The sequence below is a fragment of the Eublepharis macularius genome, chromosome 7 (assembly GCF_028583425.1).
Source record: "Eublepharis macularius isolate TG4126 chromosome 7, MPM_Emac_v1.0, whole genome shotgun sequence".
Taxonomy (NCBI): Eukaryota; Metazoa; Chordata; class Lepidosauria; order Squamata; family Eublepharidae; genus Eublepharis; species Eublepharis macularius.
In genome coordinates this window covers 64,719,599-64,742,181 of record NC_072796.1, presented here as the reverse complement: position 1 = coordinate 64,742,181, position 22,583 = coordinate 64,719,599, and the positions used below count along the sequence as shown (strand labels likewise).

The window sequence follows — 22,583 nt, the reverse complement described above, 5'->3', positions numbered from 1 at the left end:
AAAAGCACGGTTGGTGCAAAACAGACTCGGCTAGCAGTCTGTTGGGCTGGTGGAGCCTTGATCAGTGGTGTCCCACAGGATGAATGAGAACCTGAAAAATAAGAAATACGCTTGTTAATTATAGCTACGAAGGGTTACTTACCTTGAATCCCATCAGAACTCCATGTCGGACAGCAGAGAAATGACATCAAACCTTTGATTACATGGACAATAATTGTTGATGTACCTTTAAGTGTGAGAAGTTAATATGTGCTATTTATTGGATATTTATGGATATTTATTAATCGTTTATTATTGTTATTTATGAATTGTTGATGATTATTGATATTTATAGAAGAATGACACTTTCATGCACTTTTGCACTTTGCACTTTAATGAAACTTCACAACAACCATGTGAAGTGGGATAGACTGAGAGTGTGATTGGTCCAAGGTCACCCAGTGAGCTTCCGTGGCAGGGGGGGGGTTTCAACCTGCAGCTCCCAGATCCTAGTCTGACACTCTAACCACTATGGCCAATGTCATTTGACTTTTATTATAGGGTTTTTTGAGTAGTAGGGGGCTGGGTTGGCACTGGGGTTTGCTGCAAAACTTGGCCCCTTGTTTTAAATTCACATTTGGCAGCCCATTGATATAGAACAGCTGCTTCAGATTAGAGCCTGCCTGCCTGCTTGCCTGCCTGCTGGTAAGCAAGAGCAGGCCTTCCACACAAGGCCTGTGAGAGGATCACAGGCCTTGTGATGGGCATTAGAACCTTGGGCATTAGAACCTTGATGATGTTCTGGAGCAAGTATTGTGGGGGTGGGGAGAACTTATTAAGTGATCAGCTGTTTTCCATGTGGGCCTGTTCTGTAGCAGGTAGCTCTCTTGGGCACTCATCTGGCCCTGTTAATCTATTTCTTCCTTTTTCTCAGGTGAAAGCTGTTGTTTTATGAATTGCTGATATAAATCCTTCAGGATTAATGAAAATGCCATTATATCTTAGGGCTTGAGTACAGACCGTGGACCTTGCTTATGCTGTCAGTGATAGTTTATGTGAGGTGATGGTTTTATGTCCTACACATACAAAAAGGAACTGTAATAAACTCGCTTCAGAGAATGGTCCAGAGGCGTGTTAATGTTGGTAACATCAAAAGACTCTCAAAGCCTGGAGGTGGAAATTCTCAAGGGTGTTCTTCCTGTTTCTCCAAGTCATTCAATGTTCTTCAGTGTATATATATAACTGCTTTTTAATATTGATAATTTATATTGTTTGCTCGTAGCAATACCATTGATATAAAGATATCAGGCTATTCCCAAATTTGAAATAGCTATGCATAAAAACAGGACAAATTGGCAAAGCTCAATGACAAGGTATTCTGTGGTGTTGTTAACCCTGGAGAAAACTAGCTTCAGAGGGTGGACTATAGAGTATCACATCCCTACTGTGCTCCCTCCGTTCCTTAAATAATGCTTTTTCAAGGGTCCACCCCCAAATCTCCAGGAATTTCTTATTCCAGAGTTGGCAGCCCTAGTTATAACCCATCCTGACTCTGACGTTGGAGTTGGCGAGAACTCTAAGTAAATAACGAAATTCTGAAATAATAGAAGTTTTGGTATATTTGATTGGTCTTGTGAATCTTCTGCTTTACCACATTTGGGGAAATCATGTGACTGTGAGGCAATCCGGGCATTAAGATGGTAGATGAGCCAGCTGCAGCCCATTGTGGGCAGGGAAGATCTTGCCCCTGTAGTACATGCTCTGGTAAGATCTAGAGATTACTGCAATGCACTGTACATGGGACTGCCCTTGAAGACTGTCTGGAAGCTTCAATTGGTACAGAATGCTGCCTGGAGTAAGTTGTGTGGACCGTATCACCCCTGTCACGTTCTATCTACATTGATTCCCAATTTGCTTCCAAGCCCAATGCAAGATGGTGGTATTGACTTTTAAATCTCTATACGACTTGTGGCCAGGATACCTTTAAGGACTGCCTTCTTCCGTGTTAACCTACCCATTTGCTCTGGCCATCTTCAGAGCCCCTGCTTTGGGTGCACCCACCGTCTGTGGCTAGGTGGGTGGCAACCCAAGAAAGGACCTTCTCAGTCGTTGTTCCAAAACTTGTTATTGGCCCTCCTCTCTGTTTTTGGTGTTGTGTGTGTTTATAGAATTATTTTTATTAATATTGAACATTGTTTTTACCTTTAAATGGTTTAAAATACTGTTTTATAATTTTTAATGTTTTAATCTTTGCTGCCTTGGGGACCCTATTTGGGTAGAAAGGGGACATACAAATGTTTTAAGTGAAAATGATGGAGAAAGACTATTCAGTTTGGCAATCTCTGTGAAAGATGTCTTCTTCGTGCCACTGTTGAATTTTGGAGTTTACACACCGCACAACCCTGAGTCCCTTTTCCTTACACATCCAGGCCTGCAGATGTCAGTGTAGCCTGCGATTAGTATGGGCAGGGGCTGGGCAGGAAGCTTCCCCTCCCTCTGCCCTGTCTCCCGTTCTTTGCCTGTCACTGAGAGCCAGACTCGCTGCAGACAGGCAGCAACCAGAGGAGGAGTGGGAGGGAGGAGAAAGGAGGAGGAGAGACTGGGAATGAGTTGGAGGCAGACACAGCCTCGGCGCGCAGATCTCCCCTGCTGGGGACGGACAGAAGGGGGGAGGAGGAGGAGGAGGAAAGAGACTTCATCTGCTCTGCAGAAAGAGAGCCCACCTCCTGGCGCTTCAGGGGCGAGATGTAGGGCTCGGAGGAAAGGTGAGTGCGGGACCTGCTCCCTTCTGGCTCCTACCCTTGGCTGGGCTAACGGAGATGCAGCTCTCAGGGAAGGGGAGCCCCTGTAAAGGCAAGAGTTGCTCTGGCACCGAGGCGGCCAGAAAGTGTCTGGCAAAGTGAGGAAAGGCCCAAGTTTAAGGTCTGCCGCTCTTAAAGAGACAAGGCTCTCCTTGGTAGGTCCAAAGAAGGTGTTTCTCGGTCTCCTTTGTTTCTTTGGCCGCTTGTCTCCTTCGCATCTAGGCAAAGTGCGTGCATGTCTAGAGAGTACGCAGGGCACACGCACACGATGTGCCAGACGTGAGCATTAAAAAAAAAACCCCATAACATTAGTTAAGGACACACACACACACACACACAACACACACACACTGCTATGAATTTGACGTTTATAGTCAGCTTAGGGTCCTTGCCAGGAAGGAGGTTCGGTCATTTGGGTGCCAAACAGAGAAGAAAAAATTTGGAAACAAATACTTCTCAGGGCTTCCCTGCCCTCTGGTATTCCAGGTACCTTGTCAGTCAGGGGTTGAATTACCAGTAGAGACATGCAGTTAACCACAACGGTATCCCTCTAGTTATTAACTGAAATTATTTTTTTAATAATTATTATAAGATGTTGGTCTGTGCATTTGGCGATATCTGGCTATAATTTTTTAAAAAATGAATCTGCAAAAGTAAAACTAAGTGTCTAACATGTCCCTGAATCACGCTTATGATTTGAAGGGACTGTGTTCTAGACGAAGGTTAGAGGCAGCGTAGTGAAGGAGTGTGGGGTCACTGCCAGCAAAGCCTTCTGTTGGAATCTTTCATATGAATGAAACCAGAATAGATAAAAGTGGGATCAAATAATTACTTTCAACCTAATACATAAAAAACCAAGAGTCATGATTGGGAATACTGCATCCCAGCTGGTAAAAACGTTGATGCATCAGACGTGCTGGTTACTACAATGCTGCCCCAAGAGACTGTCACAGAAGCATCTGCATGCTGGAAACTATATGACAGAATCAGGCGTGCAACTTTTATTGGAGAGCTGATAAGTATCCAGTGGTGTGGGAGCGTATGGAAAGTCAATACTTTCACACATTCATAGACCTGTGCTGCATGTGGTTACCTTACTTTAGCTTCGGGTATGGATGTGCTGAGTTTATGGCACAAGCTGAGTTGTGAATTCTGCTAGGAGATGAATGGTTGTTCTATATGCCTTTATAGACTGATGTTTTTAAACATTTCTAGGAGTTTAATGAAGGAAGCATGTTTTTAAAGGTTTCTGTTGACAGGAAACAATGAATGCAATAACAACAAATCATGAGTTATACTTTTGTGCTTGGATCTATTTGTACTTAGAATTTTTTTGGAGTGTAATTTCTGATGCATAAGTAAATTATTACAAAATTTTTGCTCAATAATTTTCTGTGGAACAAAGAGAACATGAGATGCTGTGTTATTGTTTCTGATGCCTAAAAACATTGTATTAGAGCATTCATAAATATTCATTGATAGGGGGTTCTGGAATAAAAAGCACAGGTATCTTGACTCAGGCTCTTGAGATAAACATTTTGCATGTAAAAGGTTATGATTAGAACTGTTTGTAGTTATAGATCAGTGTAATGAATAGTGCAGTATTAGGAAAGAAATTTCTTACCAGGCACTGTTTTAACTTTATCTGTAACTGTTTTAGGTAGCATTTAATGGCATTTCAGAGTGACTTCAGTTGAGTCGATCTAAAATTTAATGTTTGGCTAGTTCCACTGCTAATTATATTTGTTTGCTGATGTAGGAATGCTTTCACAACTACTTGGTAGCATGTAAATATTGTAGTTTTCCTATTGCTAGAAATAAAGGGGCTAGTTTATTGGACAAGACATTGTAGGAGAAAGCATGTATTGAACAGGTGAATGTCCCTACTCATTGCCAGCTTAAATAGTGACAAAATGTTCTGCATGTCTATATCTGTACTGGTGTTTTCAGCATGAAGTATAGAGTTACTATGAGTGTGCCACAAGATTCTCCAGTGGTAGAATCTTAGCTGCAATATATTCTATATGCATGTACATGAAAAGTAATCTCTGGAAATTCTGTACTTTGGCATGTATTCCGTTCTGGCTCCTGGACTGGGGATTCATAGGCATTTCTTTCTTCTCTTGGTCCACTCACGTGCTCAGATAATCAAGGCTTTTACTACTATGCAATTTAATTTCAGCCCAGTACTTTGAAATTGCAAGAAGACAGCCTTCCACACTAAATAATAAAAATTGACTTTTCTTGATGCACCTGCCGTTCCTTGGGAACTTGAATGGTTGTGTCTGTGCAGATGGAGCTGCTATATAACTGTGAACAGAATGAGAAGAAGTGATAGCAAGTTTGGTACTGCTGCTGCCTCAACTCCATCCTGTTCTCATGCTCTGCTTAAGGAAACATCTCCAGAGCCATTTAGTACAGCCTTGTCTTAGTTTTTCTGAAGGAAATATTCCGATCAGTTCAATTCAAGACGTGAAATTCATCCTTCTTCCTGCTGCCTTTTGGATCTTTCTGTGCCGTATAGAATCAAAGGCAAAACTGTAATAGGGTCTTGTTGTCAACTGTTATTTAGAGGAGGATGCTCCTTGTTTCCTCATCCTTGGCCTGTTTATCTGAAATTTCTTTTTTTACTTTCAGGCACTGGACCCCTTAGGTCCTTTACCTACTTAACTTTCCAGTCCTTGGCCTCATGCTTATCCTCACCCGTTCTTTGGATCCCTAGAGCTGGTATACTCAGCCAAACTCCCCCCCCCTGACAGTTTGGATACATTTAAATAACTTTGATGGACAATTTAGCATGCTTTGAAACATTCTGAGACATCACAGCAATTAAAAAATTGTTGCCAGAGATCTTTACTACTACAGAATTATAATAACTCATTAGACTGAACTGTAGTATCCTGGGCTATGCCGCTATTAGGATGGAGATGTTTGTGACTGGGGCAGGGGTTTGAGGTGTGCCTGTGCTTGGTCAAATTGTCATTCTTTGAATATTATGCAGCTTAATGGTTGCAGCATATTTAACTGGGATACTTGTCTCCTAGTTGCTAGTCCAGGTGTGTCCCAAAACCAGACCATTAAAGTGAGGGTGGTATGTTAGTTTTCAGTCTTTCCACACAAGTCTGATGTGCTGGCTGTATTGCGAGCCCAGCTATAAGTGTTGTCTCAGTAAGGAATGTTTGGCTGTGTGAGTGTATCAAGCACTACATAAGCATTAAGTTAAAGAAAAATGAACAAAACAATGTTTATTTATATGTTTGGGGAGGGAAGGGACCTTAGCTGGGTATAATGCCATATAATCCACTTTTCAAGTCAGCCATTTTCTCCAGGGGAACTGATTTTTGTCACGAGACCAGTAGTAATTCTGGGAGATCTCCAGTCACCACCTGGAGACTGGCAACCCTAATTAAAACTTAAGTTTCCATCCGCAGGCTGGTGCCTTCCTGCCTCCCCCTCCCACAGCAGCCTGCCAATCTCCTTGAAATTCTGCTCCTAGAGATAGGGAACCTGAGGAATGACATGTTGGGCGTCTTCAGCAGGAAAGGGGAAATTAATGTATCTTGCCAATTTAATCTGGATCTTAAGATAACTTTTGTTATCTTCAACGTTTAATTGCAACATCTATTTTAGAAATTATCCGTTCCTAGTCTGTAGTGGTTCTAGAAGGCTTTGTATGTAACAGTGTCTTGATTACTCAAGGATCTTATAGGTTGCTGAGGTTCCTAATACATCTGGTCCAAATTCTGCTGTCATCAAGAGCTGGAGCTGGCATGTCAGTTAACAAGTATTAGTACTGCTGTTCAACCCTTGCATAATTAGTTGCCGTGTCTAAGCTCCCTGGACACAGTGGTGTAACCTAATCCTATAGTTGGACTAAGGTTTCTACCTGCTCTGGAACAAGTTTGTCTGTATTGTATTTTTACTTATCAGCAGCTCTCCATATAGTTAGGGTCAGATAGTAGGTGTATGAGTGGTGGTGTGGGATGGCTTGATAGTAGGTTATGTAGGAATAACCAGGTCCATACCCATGGTGGGTCCAGTGGTTGCACTACAACATTGTAGCACTGGTTTGCAATTCCTAGGAATTTTTCCAGAACGAGATTTTGTCTGTGACATGATGGCTTCCGTTTAAAGAATGAAAACTTGTTTTCAGAACAGGTTAAAGAAATAGTTGAAATGTGCTCTCTAAACGTAATATTGACAGAAAGTCAATCCATCCAACCTGTCCCAAAGGCTGCTGAATAGTATCCTTTTTGAATGATAAAGCTTTAAAAAATTACTTATTTAAACTTTGATGTTTCTGAAGTGAACAGTTCATAAGCACTAAAATACAAATGGACAATTTGTCTCGGCTAGAGGTGTATAGACCTTTCAGTGGGTTAGCATTGTAAATCTCATTCCTATTTATGTGAAGTCCCACTGGAAATAGGATGTTCCCACCTATGGAGGAAGGGCTAGTGATGATGCTAGGAAGAACAGGAGTTTGCTAATTATTTTGTACATCATGTAAGATAGCAGACACAGCTGTCTGTACTGTGTGTTTGCCACCAGAATGCAAGAAGCTGAAAATGCACCCTTAGATGCCATACTAGTGTCTCTTTCCTTTGTAGATGGCACTAACTCAAGATGATTTGGCATATGTCTGCTGCCATCCCAAAGCACACAGCCCAGGAGACAAAAGATATAATCTTCCTTCCTTTCTTTTCTGTTCTTGTGCTGTTAAAAAGTAGCATGGCAAATGCACATGTCTTATAGGGCTTGCTGAACTGTTATAACATTACTTCCTCTTGTGAGAGTTTAGCCACTATTTACGGTTATTCTGGCAACCAGAAATGGTGGCTGAACTCTCACGAGAAGAAGGAGAGGGCTTGAGGACTGACATGTGCATTTTCCATACTGCATTTAAAGAGGTGATAGGGAGGATTATCTCCTCTGACTCTTGAATCTAAATTGGCAGGATCTAAATTGGCAGGAACCTGACTGTATATAGTGACAGGCTGGGAGATTGCTGCCCTCCCAAACTGTTTGCCTGATGTGGCTACCTTAGGTCACATTACACAGCTGGCCCAGTTTTTAATGGAGATTGGCACTTGAGCACACATTTTAAAGTAAATCTTATGTGGTAAGCTTATTGTTCAGACTGGCTTGGAAAATATGAAGAATTGAAGAGTAATTTCTCGGTTGATTGGTAATTGAGAGCTTTCTTACACGAGATATGGTTGCTCTGTGCCAAATGGTTGACTTTTCTAGAAGGAAAAACTCCAAAGGTTATGTGAAAAGGACTCTGGTTAATATATTGGCATTCACAAAACCCACAGAAACTGGGGCAAGTTGCCAGACCCTACTTAATGAGAATGCCAGTGTTTGGCACAAATCTGTATAAACACAAAAGATTTTCAGAAAAGCAAGCTTGTGAGTGTAAGTGCATATCTATATCCACAATAATTAATTTTTAATTACTGCACTTCACACTTAAAGTAGATGGAAATCCTTCCAATTACATACTTGAGTTTGGCATGCCCAGCTTTGTGTTTTTTTGTTTTTCTGACTTGTTTATATTGGTTGTTGTTTAGCCAGAAGCAGAAATGTGCCTGAGTGTGTTTTGTAAGTCCGCAATCAGACCATACAAGCGCAGAACTAACTGTCTTAAAAGCAGGTTTGTAGCCTTTAATTCTGTAAGGTAGGACAGCAATGTCGGCAGTGCTGATAAAACTGTAGATACTGGGTAGGTTGAGGAGCTGAGCAGGATTATGATCAGGGTGCACGGCTGTGCAGCTCTCTGTTCAGGGATTATATTATGTGAAATAAGAACATAAAGACAAAATTGCTTTATCTCATGATGTACGTAGTCTGCAGAATACTGTTTTTTATGAGAATTCTTATTTGAAAATAATACTGACCTGTCTCCTTAGATTAAGGTGATTCTTTCAAGACAAAAAAGGAGGGCAAGCAATATTGGAGCTACTAAGTAGGTGGGTTTCAGTGCTTCCTCCCAAAATTGCTGCTCTTGAGGAAAACTGCAAAGCAGGAACAAACTTGGGTCAGTTATATCAGGTATTAAAGAGCCAGTGTAGCATGTAGGCCATTGGTTCAAATCTCATATCTACTATTAACTCATTAGGCAGCTGTAGGCAAGCCACAATCTCTCAGTACCATCCCCTCTGATCTGTGATATGATAATCATGCGGGCCTACCTTAAATTCTCTTGCAATGAACACTGAGATAATGTAAGAAGGAGATAGAATTAGATTGGTTCATATGAAGATGCAAAAGCCATGGAATACCAAAATAACATAAAGTAGCGTGGAAGCTTTTGAGTTCTCTTGTTTTTTTTCATCAGCCTGGATGTAAAAAAAAAAAAAAAAGATGGGGGGGTATGATGCCTCTTCCTCAGCATCCTATGTAGAATGTTTTGATGTTTTAAATGCCCTAAAATCTGCGCAGTATTATATACAAGATGTTGAAGGGAGAGACCTTCAGATTACGGCCTGAGAGATCTCTCTTCCTTTTAAAAATATCCAGTCTGACAGAACATTTTGGCAAATATGAGAGCTTGTGTTACCTTTAAAAAAAAAAAGCTTGTGTTATTTTATTAAAATGCTATAGCTTTTGTTTTTGGTAATTATATGAGGTATGTGTTGAAAATGCCATATCAGTGCTTAGTCCTTATTTCCATGGTGCTGATGGGCAGCTGAAACAGAGAGAAAACTTGTCAGCTTTTCCTAGTTCAGAATTTGGACTATATCAGTGCAGGATTTTGGTCTGTCCCAGCAGTCAGAAGCTACAATGAGTTTGATGAAATCTTTCTCTCTGCTGAAACAGAAATCCATTTAAGAAACTCTAGGTTTGTCAGACTGTTTATATGACAGTGCAAGTCTGTGCTTGCCAAGATACAGACAGTCTGTTAATGTTACATGTCGGGGATAAATAAATTACTGTGTCTGAGATAGAAATATTCTTGCATTTGGTGCAAACCAGTGGTGTGCCTCTACTGATAACTTGTTAATCTCTTGCAATGTGATGAGACCAGGTAACTTGTTCAGCACCTATTTCTTTATTTACTATCTTATAACCTGCCCTTAACTGCAAAAGCTCAAGATGCTCAGTAATAGTTTTAAGAGAAGCATCTAAATTCACTATGCTGCTTACGGCCAGCCATTAAATAATAGGGCAACTTGGTTTAGTTTTATTTAGTACATCTTTATCCCAGAACAATGCTTAGGCTTGGGACCTGACAAACCCCTTAAGTGGAGGCCCAGACCTGGTATGTCTCTGGATACCTTGACCATACTTGATATATGGAGGGCGCTAGCATAAAAAGACTCTGTATTGATCCCTGGAATGGGCTTGGTACAGGTACAGTAGGACATTGCAAGTCAGATAGTTCTTGTGGCTATGTTCACTCTTTCTGATACTGCTACCATGGTAACATGAGTGTTATTTAGTTCTGTAATGTTTATGTAGATCACTGGTGAAGGGCAAAGACTAAAATCAATCAGTCAATCATATTTTTATCCAGCTTTCCCCCCAAGGAATTCAGAAATGAGTGTGCGGTTCTTTCATCTCTGTTTTATCTTCACAGTTATCCTGTGGAGTAGGTTATACTGAACAGGACTGACATGCAATCCCCCAAGGAACTTTTTGGAAGAGTGTGGATTTGAACCTGGGCCTCTCCATCCCAGGGGCCATGTCTCAGTGGTAGAGCAGAAGGTCCAAGGTTTAATTTCTAGCATCCCTAGTTCAAAGAATCGGGTAGTAGGTGATGGTAAAGACCACCACCCAATGGTCTGATTAAGAAGAAGGCAGCTTCGTATGTTTAGGTGTTCATGTATCCAAACAATTGGTTTGGATAGTGGTAGAGGTTTTCCCATAGTACAGTTTGGTCGCTGTAAGGAAGCACTAGTGTGAATCCAGACTGTTATGTATATAACAGATAAATGTACAGTTTATTTATTAAAAATATTTCTATGCCACCTCTTCAGAGTCCTGCTTGAGGCAGCTTAGAATTAAAGTGGTTTTGTTCTAAAAGATTCAGACATCTTCCCTCAAGTATGTACTGCTATTTGCAGACATCACATTTTCCCTTCAGTCAAATGGCAATATGTTTTTTCTGGGTAATTGTATTGTGTTCTTGAGCTAGTAGGGTCATTGCAATGTGGAGTACTTGCCTGAATGATATGGGTACTTATGGGACAGTGTCTCTCCCATCTCTGACAGAGAATGGCAAGAATTCATTTTGTAATTAATTTCCTTCTCCTGTTGTGTGGTAAAACTAAAAGTTATAAAACACTGGCAAGGTCACCCATTCCTTCTGCAGAAATGTTTTTTAACTTTACTACTACTTTTTTTCAACTTCTTTTTCAATAATATATACCACATTGGTCAGGCCCCACCTGGAGTACTGTATGCAGTTCTGGAGGCCTCACTTCAAAAAGGATGTGGAAGAAGTGCAGAGGAGAGCAACCAGGATGATCAGGGGCCTGGAGGAAGCCCTACGAGGAAAGACTGAGGGCCAAGCTACACATGACGAATGACACTTGAACGGCAAGTGGATTGAGTGGAGGGCAAGTGAACAGGGAGAAATACACTTGCTGTTCAAGTGTCATTCGTCATGTGTAGCTTGGCCCTGAGGGACCTGGGAATGTTCAGTTTTGAAAAGAGGAGGTTGAGGGCAGATATGATTACTCTCTTTCATTTAAAAGGCTGCCACTTAGAGGAGGAAAGGGAGCTGTTCCTGTTGGCAGTAGAGTATAGGACTCAAAACAATGGGATTAAACAGAAGGGAAGGTACCAGCTGGACATTATGAAAACTTCTTCACGTTAAGGGTAGTTCAGTAGAATCTGCTGCATAGGGATGTGGTGATGAGTTCCTCCTCATTGGCAGTCTTCAAGGAGTGGCTGGACAAATACTTGTCAGGGATGCTTTAGGTTGCTCCTGCCTTGGGCAGGGGGTTAACTAGATGGTCTGTAAAACCCCTTCCAACTCTATGATTCTATGATTCTAAGCCAGTGGGTGTATGCAGCCTCTGTTCCCTTGCCTTCTGGCTGTAGGGAACACATTTAACCAGCTTTAAAAGACGTTCACTGTTCAGCAGTTTGATTCCAGACACAATTCAAACTACTAGTTATTACCCATAAAGCCTTTTTATAACTCAGATCAGGGTATCTGCTGAGAAATATATATAGACTAGCAACAGAGCCCGTTATGTGAACAAATACAATGGGCTCTAGAAAATGGATTTGGCAAGCCCCCTCTTGGTGGCAAGTGGCCTCCCAGGCCATGCCTCTTGGCCAGGCCCTGCCATCGCCTGTGTGGGGCCTCACTCTCCCAAGGGTCTGCAGCAGCTGCAGAGGTGGTAGGAGGCTGTTTCTGCCAAGTTTGGCGTGGAAAGTTGTCTCGAACAACTCCTCTGCTAGGGGAAGAGGCACTCGGAAGCACTCTGCTTTCCCTCTCCCTTCTCCCTGCCCCAGCCTGTGTGACATGGAGTGGCTGCTGCTGGTAGGGTCAGTGGCCTGAGGATAGACCTAATGATCTCATCTAGCTTTTCTTCCCCAGTGCTATTAGTGTTCAGATAGGCAGAGTGAAGTGCAACTATGTGCAAATCATGTTAGGAGCCCTTGACCCCAATGTAGACCCCACTCCAGCCCAGCTTCTTCTCGTTCTTTTTTTAAACTTCCTTTCCCTGTTTCTGCTCATATTTAGTTTACAGTCCACTCTTACCCCAAGATCCCTTTCACATATACTACTGCCCAGAAGTGTATCCCCCATCCAGTATTTGTGCTTCCCATTTTTGTAGCCCAGATGTAATACTGTGCACCTGTCTTTGTTGAATTGCATCCTATTCACAGTTGCCCACTTCTCCAGAGTATTCAGGTCTTGTTGAATTTTAATTCTATCTTCTTGGGTGTTTGCTACTCCTCCCAATTTGGTATCATCAGCAGATTTAATGAGCAGCCCTTCCACTCCTTCATCCAGATCATTGATAAAAATATTGAAAAGTACCGGGCCCAAAACCGAGCCCTGCGGCACCCCACTGGACACCTCCCTCCAATCTGATGAAATGCTGTTGACCACCACTCTTTGAGTGCGGTTCTCTAACCAGTTCCCTATCCACCAAACTGTCCTATAGTCCACTCCACAGTCTTCCAGTTTGCCTATCAGAATGTCATGGGGGACCTTATCAAAAGCTTTACTGAAATCCAGATAAATCACATCAACAGAGTTCCCCTGATCCAGTAAGCTGGTCACTCAATCAAAGAAGGAAACCAGGTTGGTCTGGCAAGATCTGTTAGGAACAAAACCATGCTGACTTCCCCGGATCACTGAGCAGTCCTTCAGATGCTTACAGATTGATCCCTTTAAAATCTGTTCTAATATCTTCCCAGCAACAGAAGTCAGACTGACCGGCCTGTAGTTTCCCGGGTCATCCTTCTTCCCTTTCTTAAAGATTGGGATAACATTTGCTCTTCTCCAATCTTGTGGCACATCCCCAGTCCTCCAGGAGGCCTTGAAGATGATGGACAGAGGTTCAGCAAGTTCTCTAGAAAGTTTTTTCAGCACTCTTGGGTGCACCCCATCCGGCCCAGGGGATTTGTATTCATCCAATGCAGCCAGATGCCTCTCCGCAACCTCTCTGTCAATGTCAATTAGCCACTCAGGTGTCCTGCCACATTTTCTGCTATCTCTAGATGTGCCTGAGTTCTTCAGGGAGAAAACAGAGGCAAAAAAGTCATTAAGCCTGTCTTCTTTTTCTCTGTCCTGCACCAGAGTTTCTCCATCTACTCCCAACAGCGGTCCAATTGCCTCTTTTACCTTGTGTTTGCTTCTCACATATCTGCAGAAGTTTTTCTTATTGTAGCGAGCCCTCCTGGCCAGACCCAGCTCGTACTGAGCTTTGGCCTCTCTGATGGCTGATCTGCAGTACCTAGTAACCCTCATATACTCCTCTTTAGAGGTCTGTCCTTCTCTCCATTTCCTGAACATTTCCTTTTTCTATCTTAGCTTATTCTGGAGCTCTCTGTACATCCACATCGGTTTCTTGGAGCCCTTACCATGTTTCCGTCTTGCTAAGATAGTGAGGGCTTGAGCTTGCAAAAGCTCGTGTTTGAGAAGGGCCCACCCTTCACTTGCTCCTTTCCCTTCCAGCACACTCCCCCATGGAATGACTCTCATCAAGCCTCTGAGTTCATCGAAGTTGGCCCCATGAAAATCTAACCTATGAGTCTGGCTACAAACTTCTTTGGCTCCCCACAGCAACTGGAATTCAAGGAGGACATGGTCACTTCCCCCTAAGGTCCCCAGCACCTTCATCTCATCTACCAATTCTTCCCTGTTGGTTTAAAGCAGGCTGTTAAAGACCGTGGGCTGTTAAAGACCGTGCTTGCATTTCGACTCCCATTGTACATCTTGGCCAAACAAAATAGATGTGCAGCACCTTGTGCGTTTTCTGACCATGCGTTCAGAGTGGGGAATGACGATGGTTGTTGTTGGGGGGGGAGAGAAGTAGAAGTGCCAAGATGAGGAGTTGCAAAGATTAACACACAGAGAGAGACACACCTGCATCCGCCTGCACTCACCGAGGCTTCCCTCTGCTCCCCTCCCCTCTGGCTGGCTCCCTCCCTCCTCCCCATTTCCCCTCCCTCTGCCTTTGGGCACAGTGGTAAGAGCCCCTTTTCTTACATAGTCCACAATGATTGGCAGGGTTGACAGTGGCCATTTTCATACGCACTCTGGGAGATCGTGCAAACTCACAGCATGAAGCGTCTTCCTAGCACGATCTCTCGGCACGATCCCCTTTAATGGCCCGATGACGTCAGAAAAAGGGCCATTATATTATTAATATAATAGATATAATAGAAGTAATTAATGAGGTGTTACAAACCAAAATAAATAAGAACCCAGAACTGCTGCTACTAAACTTGGGAATGGAGAATGTTCCAGTGCAAAATAGAACATTGTTATTTTATATGACAGCTGCAGCAAGATTACTGTATGCGCAGAAATGGAAAGTGCAAGAAGTACCTACTGTAGAGGACTGGATTTACAAATTGCTGTACATGGCAGAGATGGATAAAATGACAAGAAAACTTAAAGACCTGGATCCGGGACAGTATTTGGCGGACTGGGCGAAACTGAAACAATTTTTGGGAAAAAAATGGGATGTGAAAGGAGAACTGTGGCAGTTTGAGAACTTTTGAAATAAGACATTTTAAACAGAAGAGAGAAGTGACTTTACCATTAAGAATTTATATCTATTTTAATCTAAGCTTGGATTATAACATAGCAGAAGAGGGGTGAAATTTAGAACTGATTTTTTAAAGAATAAGATAGGGAGGTTACGATAAGTAATACCTTTCTCAGAGTATATGAATAAGGGAATAGTTAAATAAATATACTGATGGGGCATACTATATATACTATTATGTTGGTAGATCAGATTGTATATTATATAATGAATGTGCAGTATGGTGCTGTGTGCGGTGCCACATTGGTGGCAGGGTGCACAGTAGGGGTGTTAATACATATTATAATGACAATAGTATATTTGATAGAATATATGTTTAAAAGAAATAGAATATGTTTAAACTAAGACTTTTGTTATATATTATATTATATTATATTATATTATATTATATTATATTATATTATATTATATTATACTGGTCTGCTGTATTGAGGGGTATAAGATTTATACTATATTGATAGTATAATTGATAGATGTATATTATACTGATAGAATATTTGATAGTATAATTGATAGAAGCATGTTATATTGATAGGATATTTGATATATATGATAGAATACCTGAAAAAAAAATTAGAATGTGCTTAGACTAAGGGAATTATCAAGTAATAAGAGGGGGTAAGGGTTGGAAAGCTGTTGGAAGTCGATAGAGAGGGGGGAGGAAAAGGGTGGGGGATAGGGTTAATTAGATATTGAGGGAATGTATGTATTGAATTTGAAAAGTATACTCACCAATAAAAATTTTCTAAAAAAAAAGAAAAAGGGCCATTAAACGGGATTGTGCCAGGAAATCGCGCTAGGAAGATGCTTTTATGCCGTGAGTTTTGTGCGATCTTCCAGGCGTGTGGCCGTGTGAAAACAGCCAGAGATGCACGGGGTGCTGCCATGGTGACGCAACAATGACCCGGCAGGCCAATGGTAAAGCGAAACAAAATGCTTTGGTACTGCACTCACTGTGGATTTAGGGGAAATACTATGAGGCTGTGGTCATTAGGGTGATGGCGGCCGAGTCCCTGAATCTGCTCGGCATAGCAGCACTGCCTCTGCATGCCTGCCCGTGTCTGTGTGTGTGCCCGTGTGAGTGAGTGCAAAGTGCCAGTGGGTGAGTAAGTGGGTTTGAGTGTGTACGTGTGTGTGCGGGTTTGGATGAGGGGCTCTATGTGGATGTGTGTGGGGTGCATGAGCCCCCAGTCCCTCCCCTCATCCACTCTCTCTTCTGTGGCTTCCCCTCTTCAGTCCCCTTCTCCTTCATCTCCTCCCCAGCTTGCTCGGCACCCAGAACCCACGTCCTGCCTGTTTCTTGCCATCCCTCACCCCCATCTACCAGGTGTTCCAGTCCCCTCTACATCTTTATTTCTTCTTGTCAAACTTCTCCAGCAATCTGCACCACCACCATCACTCGTTGCTCCTGGTCAGTGGTGGTGGCAGCTCTGGAGTTGGAGGAGGTTGCAGAAATGACAGTGGGAGCCTTGGGAGGGCCGCTGCACTGCACCACCCTGTCACCTCCATGGCTCCTCAGAGGCCGAGCGCAGATTGTGGAGGAGGTAGGTAGCCCTCCCGCTGCAGCCTTCTCGCCGCTGGTATGCTGCGCTGTGCAAAGCCTCCCAGTTGCCTCTGTGGTGGCGCAGACCTCCCAAGGCCATGCACCTGGCTACGGCATTTCACAGGGCCTTCTCGCCACCTCCGTGGCATAGCATGACAGGCCTCCCTGCTGCTGCCATGGCAGCAAGGCCACTCACCAGGCTGCACCAGCGCACCACCTCTGTGGCCTCTGAGAAGCCTGAGGCAGGTGGCAGGAGGCCTGGTGCTGCCCTACCAGGGCCCCGCAGCAGTCGCAACCGCTGACAACTGACTTCATATTCTGGCTCAGGTGCACCCACAGACCCCTCAGTGCGCCTGTGCCAGGGTAAGAAGTGAGTTGTCAGCAACACAGTTAGCCTTTTATATCTTAGGATAGATTAGGGTTGCCACTCCTTGTATCCTCCTGATGGGAGGGGGCCTGGCACTTACTTGCAGACTTCTTCGTGTGCCCGTGTTCCTGATGCCAATGTGATGATGTCACTTCCATGAAGTGACGTCATTGCACTGGCAGCGGGCTTTCTCCCACACTTTGTGCTGGGCAAATTCAGCTCAGTGGGTGCCAAAATTGGCCCCTGCAAAGCCCAGGAGATTGCTCACCACTGGGGATGATGACATCACTTCAGGAAGTGATGTTGTCACACCCACTGGGACTGCACCCACTGTGCACTTGTCTGGGAGGTTTCTTGCCTCCGGGGCCTGTTTCCTCCGCCTTTCCCTCTGCTGGCCAGGTAAGTAATGGCTGTGGGTGGATGTTGGGTGTGGGGGATCTCACACCTCCACCGAGGGGGATGGGATTGCTAAATGGATCAAACCAGATTTTCCAGTGGTGAAGAAGGGAGGAGGGAGTCTCCTTTGACTGCCAAAAGAAGCTGTGTAGGGGATTAGTGGGACTGCAGGGCCAAAATCCATGTGGAATGTGGGGGGGGGGGGAGGCAATAGAGAGGAGAGAGATTAGGTGAAATTGACTGTGAAAGCTGGAGTCTATTGTGGGGTCTACTTTGTAACTCTAAGCCTTTATTCCTACCATCATACAGCACATAGCTAAAAGCCTTTCTATGCTCACTGGACTGAAGAAGTACTGTTGGCACAGTGTTGATAGTCCTTATGCAATAACTGTCACCAAGAAATGATGTAATCTGTGAGACACTGAATGTAGTTATTGTGAAGTATTTTACAATGCTAAAAAGTACCACTATTTTATTGTGTCGAATAATGTTTAGCATTATGCTAATCATTATGAAGAACTTCATGACAGTAAGAGTGGTTCCCCTCTGGAATAGGCTTCCTCAGGAGGTGGTGGGCTCTCCTTCTTTGGAGGCTTTTAAGCAGAGGCTAGATGGCCATCTGACAGTAATGCTGATTCTGTGAACATAGGCAGATCGTAAGAGGGAGGGCAGGTAGGGTTACATCAGTGCTTTGTTCTCGTGGCCCTTTCTTACATGCCCAGGGTAATGCTGACCGCCACTTTGGGGTCAGGAAACAATCTTCTCCAGGTCAATTTGGCCAGGGATCCTGGAGGGGTTTTTTGCCATCTTCTGGGTATGGAGTAGTGCAGTGTGTGTGTGTGTGTGTAGATATTTGTGAATTTCCTGCATTGTGAAGGGGGGTTGGACTAGATGACCCTGAGAGCCAGTTTGGTGTAGAGGTTAAGAGCACGGGATTCTAATCTGGAAAGCTGGGTTTAATTCCCCACTCCTCCACTTGAAGCCAGCTGGGTGACCTTGAATCAGTCACAGCTTCTAGCTCTCTCAGTCCTACCCACCTCACAGGGTGTTTTGTTGTAGGAATAATAATGGCATACTTTGTAAACCGCTCTGAGTGGGCATTAAGTTGTCCTGAAGGGCAGTATATAAATCAAATATTATTATTATTATAAGATCCCTTCCCATTCTATGTTTCTACGATTTATGGTATCATTCTCATTGATGAAAAGAGAAACTCAGGTGGTCATCTAACATTTGTTACAATCTGTACCTTGTCTTTAATTCCCTGCAGTTTCCATCATTACTGTTTGCTGTAACTACACCTTTATTTCTGTATTAGAAATCCCACCATACCTACCTCTGAAAGACATTAGAATGAAACCCTATTTTTACCGTATAGCTGTGTTGACACAAATACTCTTTTGCTTTCTCACTAGGGAACTATTTGTGTTTTTTGTTACCCATGGGGGAAGTTCTTTCACTGAGAGACAGGAAACCTATTACAGAGCAACATCTCTGACACCTTTCCTTTACCAGTGAGCTTGGCCTAAGAGCTGTTGCAGTATGTGCGTTAATTGAACAAAGAATTCATTGTGAGTTCTTAATGTGAGATCTTGAAATGCTGCATAAGGTTTCCTGAGAGGAAAGGAGCAACCTGTACTCCGTCAATGGACAAATTGAGAAAACTGTTGTATGCGTGTTTGTCTGAAAGTCAGGAGGACATGACAATGGAAGAAAATTTCAAAAGATACTTAAAATAAATGTGTTACATGTTCCCAATGCATTTCAAGTTCATGTTCTTTGTTAGGTCAAGTACAACAACAAGCATAAAAATATGTAAAGAGCTAAAAGTTCTTAGCTACTTATTTTTTATGTTTAAACACTTCAAACATATAAAAAGGGGAATAGACAATAATCTCCCCCATCTATACAGAGGTAAGCATGGTCAAATGTTAGAACAAAACTTCTGTCCATAATGGGCCTGCTCACAGCTTGTTTACTAGAGTCATTTACTCCCCCTTGTTCCTCTTGCACACAGACTGCAACCGGCAGCTCCTGGTGTGGGAAGTCTTCAACCAAACTCCATTTTGCTGTACCAGATCCAACACTATATCCAAATGCAAGTAACTAGGCAAAAGGGAGTTTGGGATTTCTGAACCATGGTTTAAATAATCCTAGATTTGTTGGAAAGAAATAAACTGTAGTTTTCCCAAGCACCTACATTCAGGCATCTTGGCATCTTGAAGTTTGATTAAACAAGGAAGTGTCTATGTACAAGGGGAGTGGGGAGGGAGTGCATGAGTACAGTGCTTGCCCAAGACTTTTTGGAGCCCTAGGCAGCTTCTGATGGGGGTCCCCCCTGACATGATCTGGGTGTGCATGAAGCTGCCACAAGCAAGGCTCATGCATAACCAGGCAGCCAAGGAGATACTGTTTGTTGCCACGAGCTGGGCAGCATGAAGCTGGCAGCCACATGCTCTTCTTTCCTCCCTCTGTTGGAGGGTGGGGGTGAGGGAAGGCAGGGTGAGTGAGCAGGGCCTGGCCTCCAGTGCCATTGCTGATGATTTCGTTCATCTGGGTGGCAGTGCTGGGGCTGCTGGGGCTGCCGCATGGGTCTACTACAGGTTGTGACTGATCCAACCAGGACCTGTCCTGCGCCTCTTCTGGAACTGTAAACAATGAGCTAGGCAGGGCCACCAAGAGATGGGGACTGTGGGGATGAAATTCCCAGGGCCCAAGGCAGCTCTTGAGAGCCCCTGAAGCTGGAATCCTCCTGCATTCAGCAAATACATTTCAGGATTTTAAAAAATGTTCACACAGTTCTGCACTGCAGCCACTAGGGGCAGAGCAGAGTGAACAGATTCACTCCCTGACTCCCTGGTTGGTGGAGTTTGCTGCCCTTTTTAGCAGCCAGCGATTTTTAAGAAAGCTGTCCTTCGCTGCGAAGTACAATGAGGCAGAAGGAAAAGAGGATGTTGCTAACCTTTTATGTCTTCATTCCTTTCTACCCACCTTTTTAATTTTTCGGCGTTTGTTCCCCTAACCTCTTTCCAGCCTCGTTCCTTCTCACTTTTATAAATGTGGAATTTTAAATGTCTTCGTTCCAGTTTATATCAAAGTAAACAATATTCTAGCTTAACTATAATTTGTGTTAGCTGTGATGATGAAATAGCACCTCCAGTTTTGGGGACAACTGTTTGGGGTGGCTGTTGCCTTTATTCTCTGCTGGTGGGATTCCCAGAAACATCTGTCTGGCCAGTATGGGAAATGGGACTAGAGAAACCTCTGGAGTGATCCAGCATTACTCTTATTTCATTCTTTTAAAAGCTGTAGGACATACCTATCTTATACTCATTTTTACAGAGGAGTTTAAAATATTATTTAGCGATTCCACAGCTTCCTCTGCCTTTTAAAGTATGCTACTGAATTATTAAAGTGTGTGGAAAGAAAGGTGACTGAAGTTTTTTTAAATTTTGGGGGAAAGGCATTCTGTGCATGCCCAGAAACATTTTCCTTCCAGAACTCAGCCCATGCTGAAACCACACTGTTTCACTAAGTAGCACAAACTAAGTGATTAGACAGGACAGATTCTAGAGGGTAGCCATGTTGATCGGTTGTGGCAAAACCAAAAAGGAATCTAATATAACATGTACTGTATTTTTAGCTTTCATGATGGGAATCTATTTTATCAACTAAGACCAGGGTTGCAGAGGCATGCAATAGCAAAACACCTCTGTTAGCCTCTTGCCATGAAAACACCACCAAGGGTTGCCATAAGCCAGCTATGACTTGAGGGGACTCTCTACCACCATGGTTACATGCATGAAAAAAAGTTTGTTAGTAAGAAAAGCAGTTGTAATTCCCATCAAAATGCATGCTATTACGATACCTTGTAATTGATTAATATATGATAAATTTTAAAAAGCTGCTATGCAATGGAACAGAAAAGCGAGGGTAAGCCCCACTGAATAAAATGGGACATTGTTCTAAGGATACCTGCTTAAGGTTGTTCCATGCAGATCTAGTTAGTCCAGTATCCTTTGATCTATTAAGGATCTGTAACTTCAACCTGATCAAAAGCATGGAATGGGCCACTCTGAAAATCATTTCCAGGATAATTTCAGTTGCCAAATTTGCCCCTATTCTCCTGCTTTATTTTTTCCTCTTTAATGGGGCAGCAGTGGGACAGGAGGGGATGGGATGGGGTGGGAAGAGAAAGCTGGAGCTAGTTGGACTTCAGCATCGGGAGGAGACAAGAATCTCTTAGTGCAGGTGCAGGAAGACAACATCATCTGGAGATTTGACTTATCTGCCTCTCCCTAGATGATGAAACTGGCTTTTCACATCTCGCTCATTTTCTCCATTAAACATCCTTTGGTTGTTATGACTGTGCTTTTGTTTTGGGGTTGGTGTAAATGTTTTCAAAGTATTTTTGCAGTTTAGTACTTTTTGAGAGAGAGTGATCTCTCACTTAATTCTACAAGGTTTATTTGCAGGTAAGTTGTGTTTCACCTGTATTTACTTGACAGTGTACATCAGTGTTCTGGCTAGGTCCCTTTGGCTGGCGTTTTTTTGGTGCAGTTTACTCCTTTTGTTTGTTTTGCCCTGAGTATGTTGCAGGGTACACTGTGTAAATCATAAGTTAAGTCTGTTCTTTAATAATCCGTCCCTTCTGTACCCTTTAATTATTATGATTATATTCACAGTAACAGAATGGCAAGTTATTTGTTGTTATGTTTGTTTTGGGTCAGGGTCTTACGGGGGGGACAGATGGAATTTTTGACCGGGGGCCCATGGTGGCTTTTGGCAGCCCTGCACCTACATCCACCTAATAGACGCGCCAGCCCTGCATGAGCATGACAGTATTCATTTGTGGATCTGTCACGATGCCTGAATGAAGCCAGTATGTGGTCCATTCCCTCTTTTATTTTTGGAGCGTTTTAAATATATATAAAGCTATGTGTGTGTATGTGTATACATATACAAACATATTTTAACTTTCCATGTAACTGGTTTTATGTTCTTACGAATGCCCACAACAAAGATAGTGATATCAGAATGAGTTGGATATATTAAAATGTAGTTTGGGGACCTTGTTAAAAGTTTTCTTCCATTTTGCCTTTTGCATCATTCCCTGTCCCCTTTTTTCTCTTGTCTGAAAGCCAATTCTTATATTAAAGTAACTAAATGGATTACTTAATAATGCCTCTTATTTGACATTTCCTGTTGAAATCTTCAGTGACGGAAGTTGAAGCTTGCTGCTGCTATGAAGG

At 42.9% G+C, this 22,583-nt stretch overlaps 1 protein-coding gene across 3 annotated transcripts in view; it reads left to right on the top strand.

Moving 5' to 3' along the window:
* Positions 1 to 2,597: 2,597 nt before the first annotated feature.
* Positions 2,598 to 22,583, top strand: part of LDLRAD4 (low density lipoprotein receptor class A domain containing 4) — a 456,291-nt gene continuing 436,305 nt past the window's right edge. For 2 of the 3 annotated variants that reach the window (XM_054985105.1, XM_054985106.1), the window contains exon 1: positions 2,611 to 2,744. The gene's annotated coding sequence lies outside the window, so the exon portion shown is untranslated. Of the gene's footprint in view, positions 2,745 to 22,583 lie in introns of all 3 variants that reach the window. The other variant, XM_054985110.1, reaches the window with a different exon arrangement.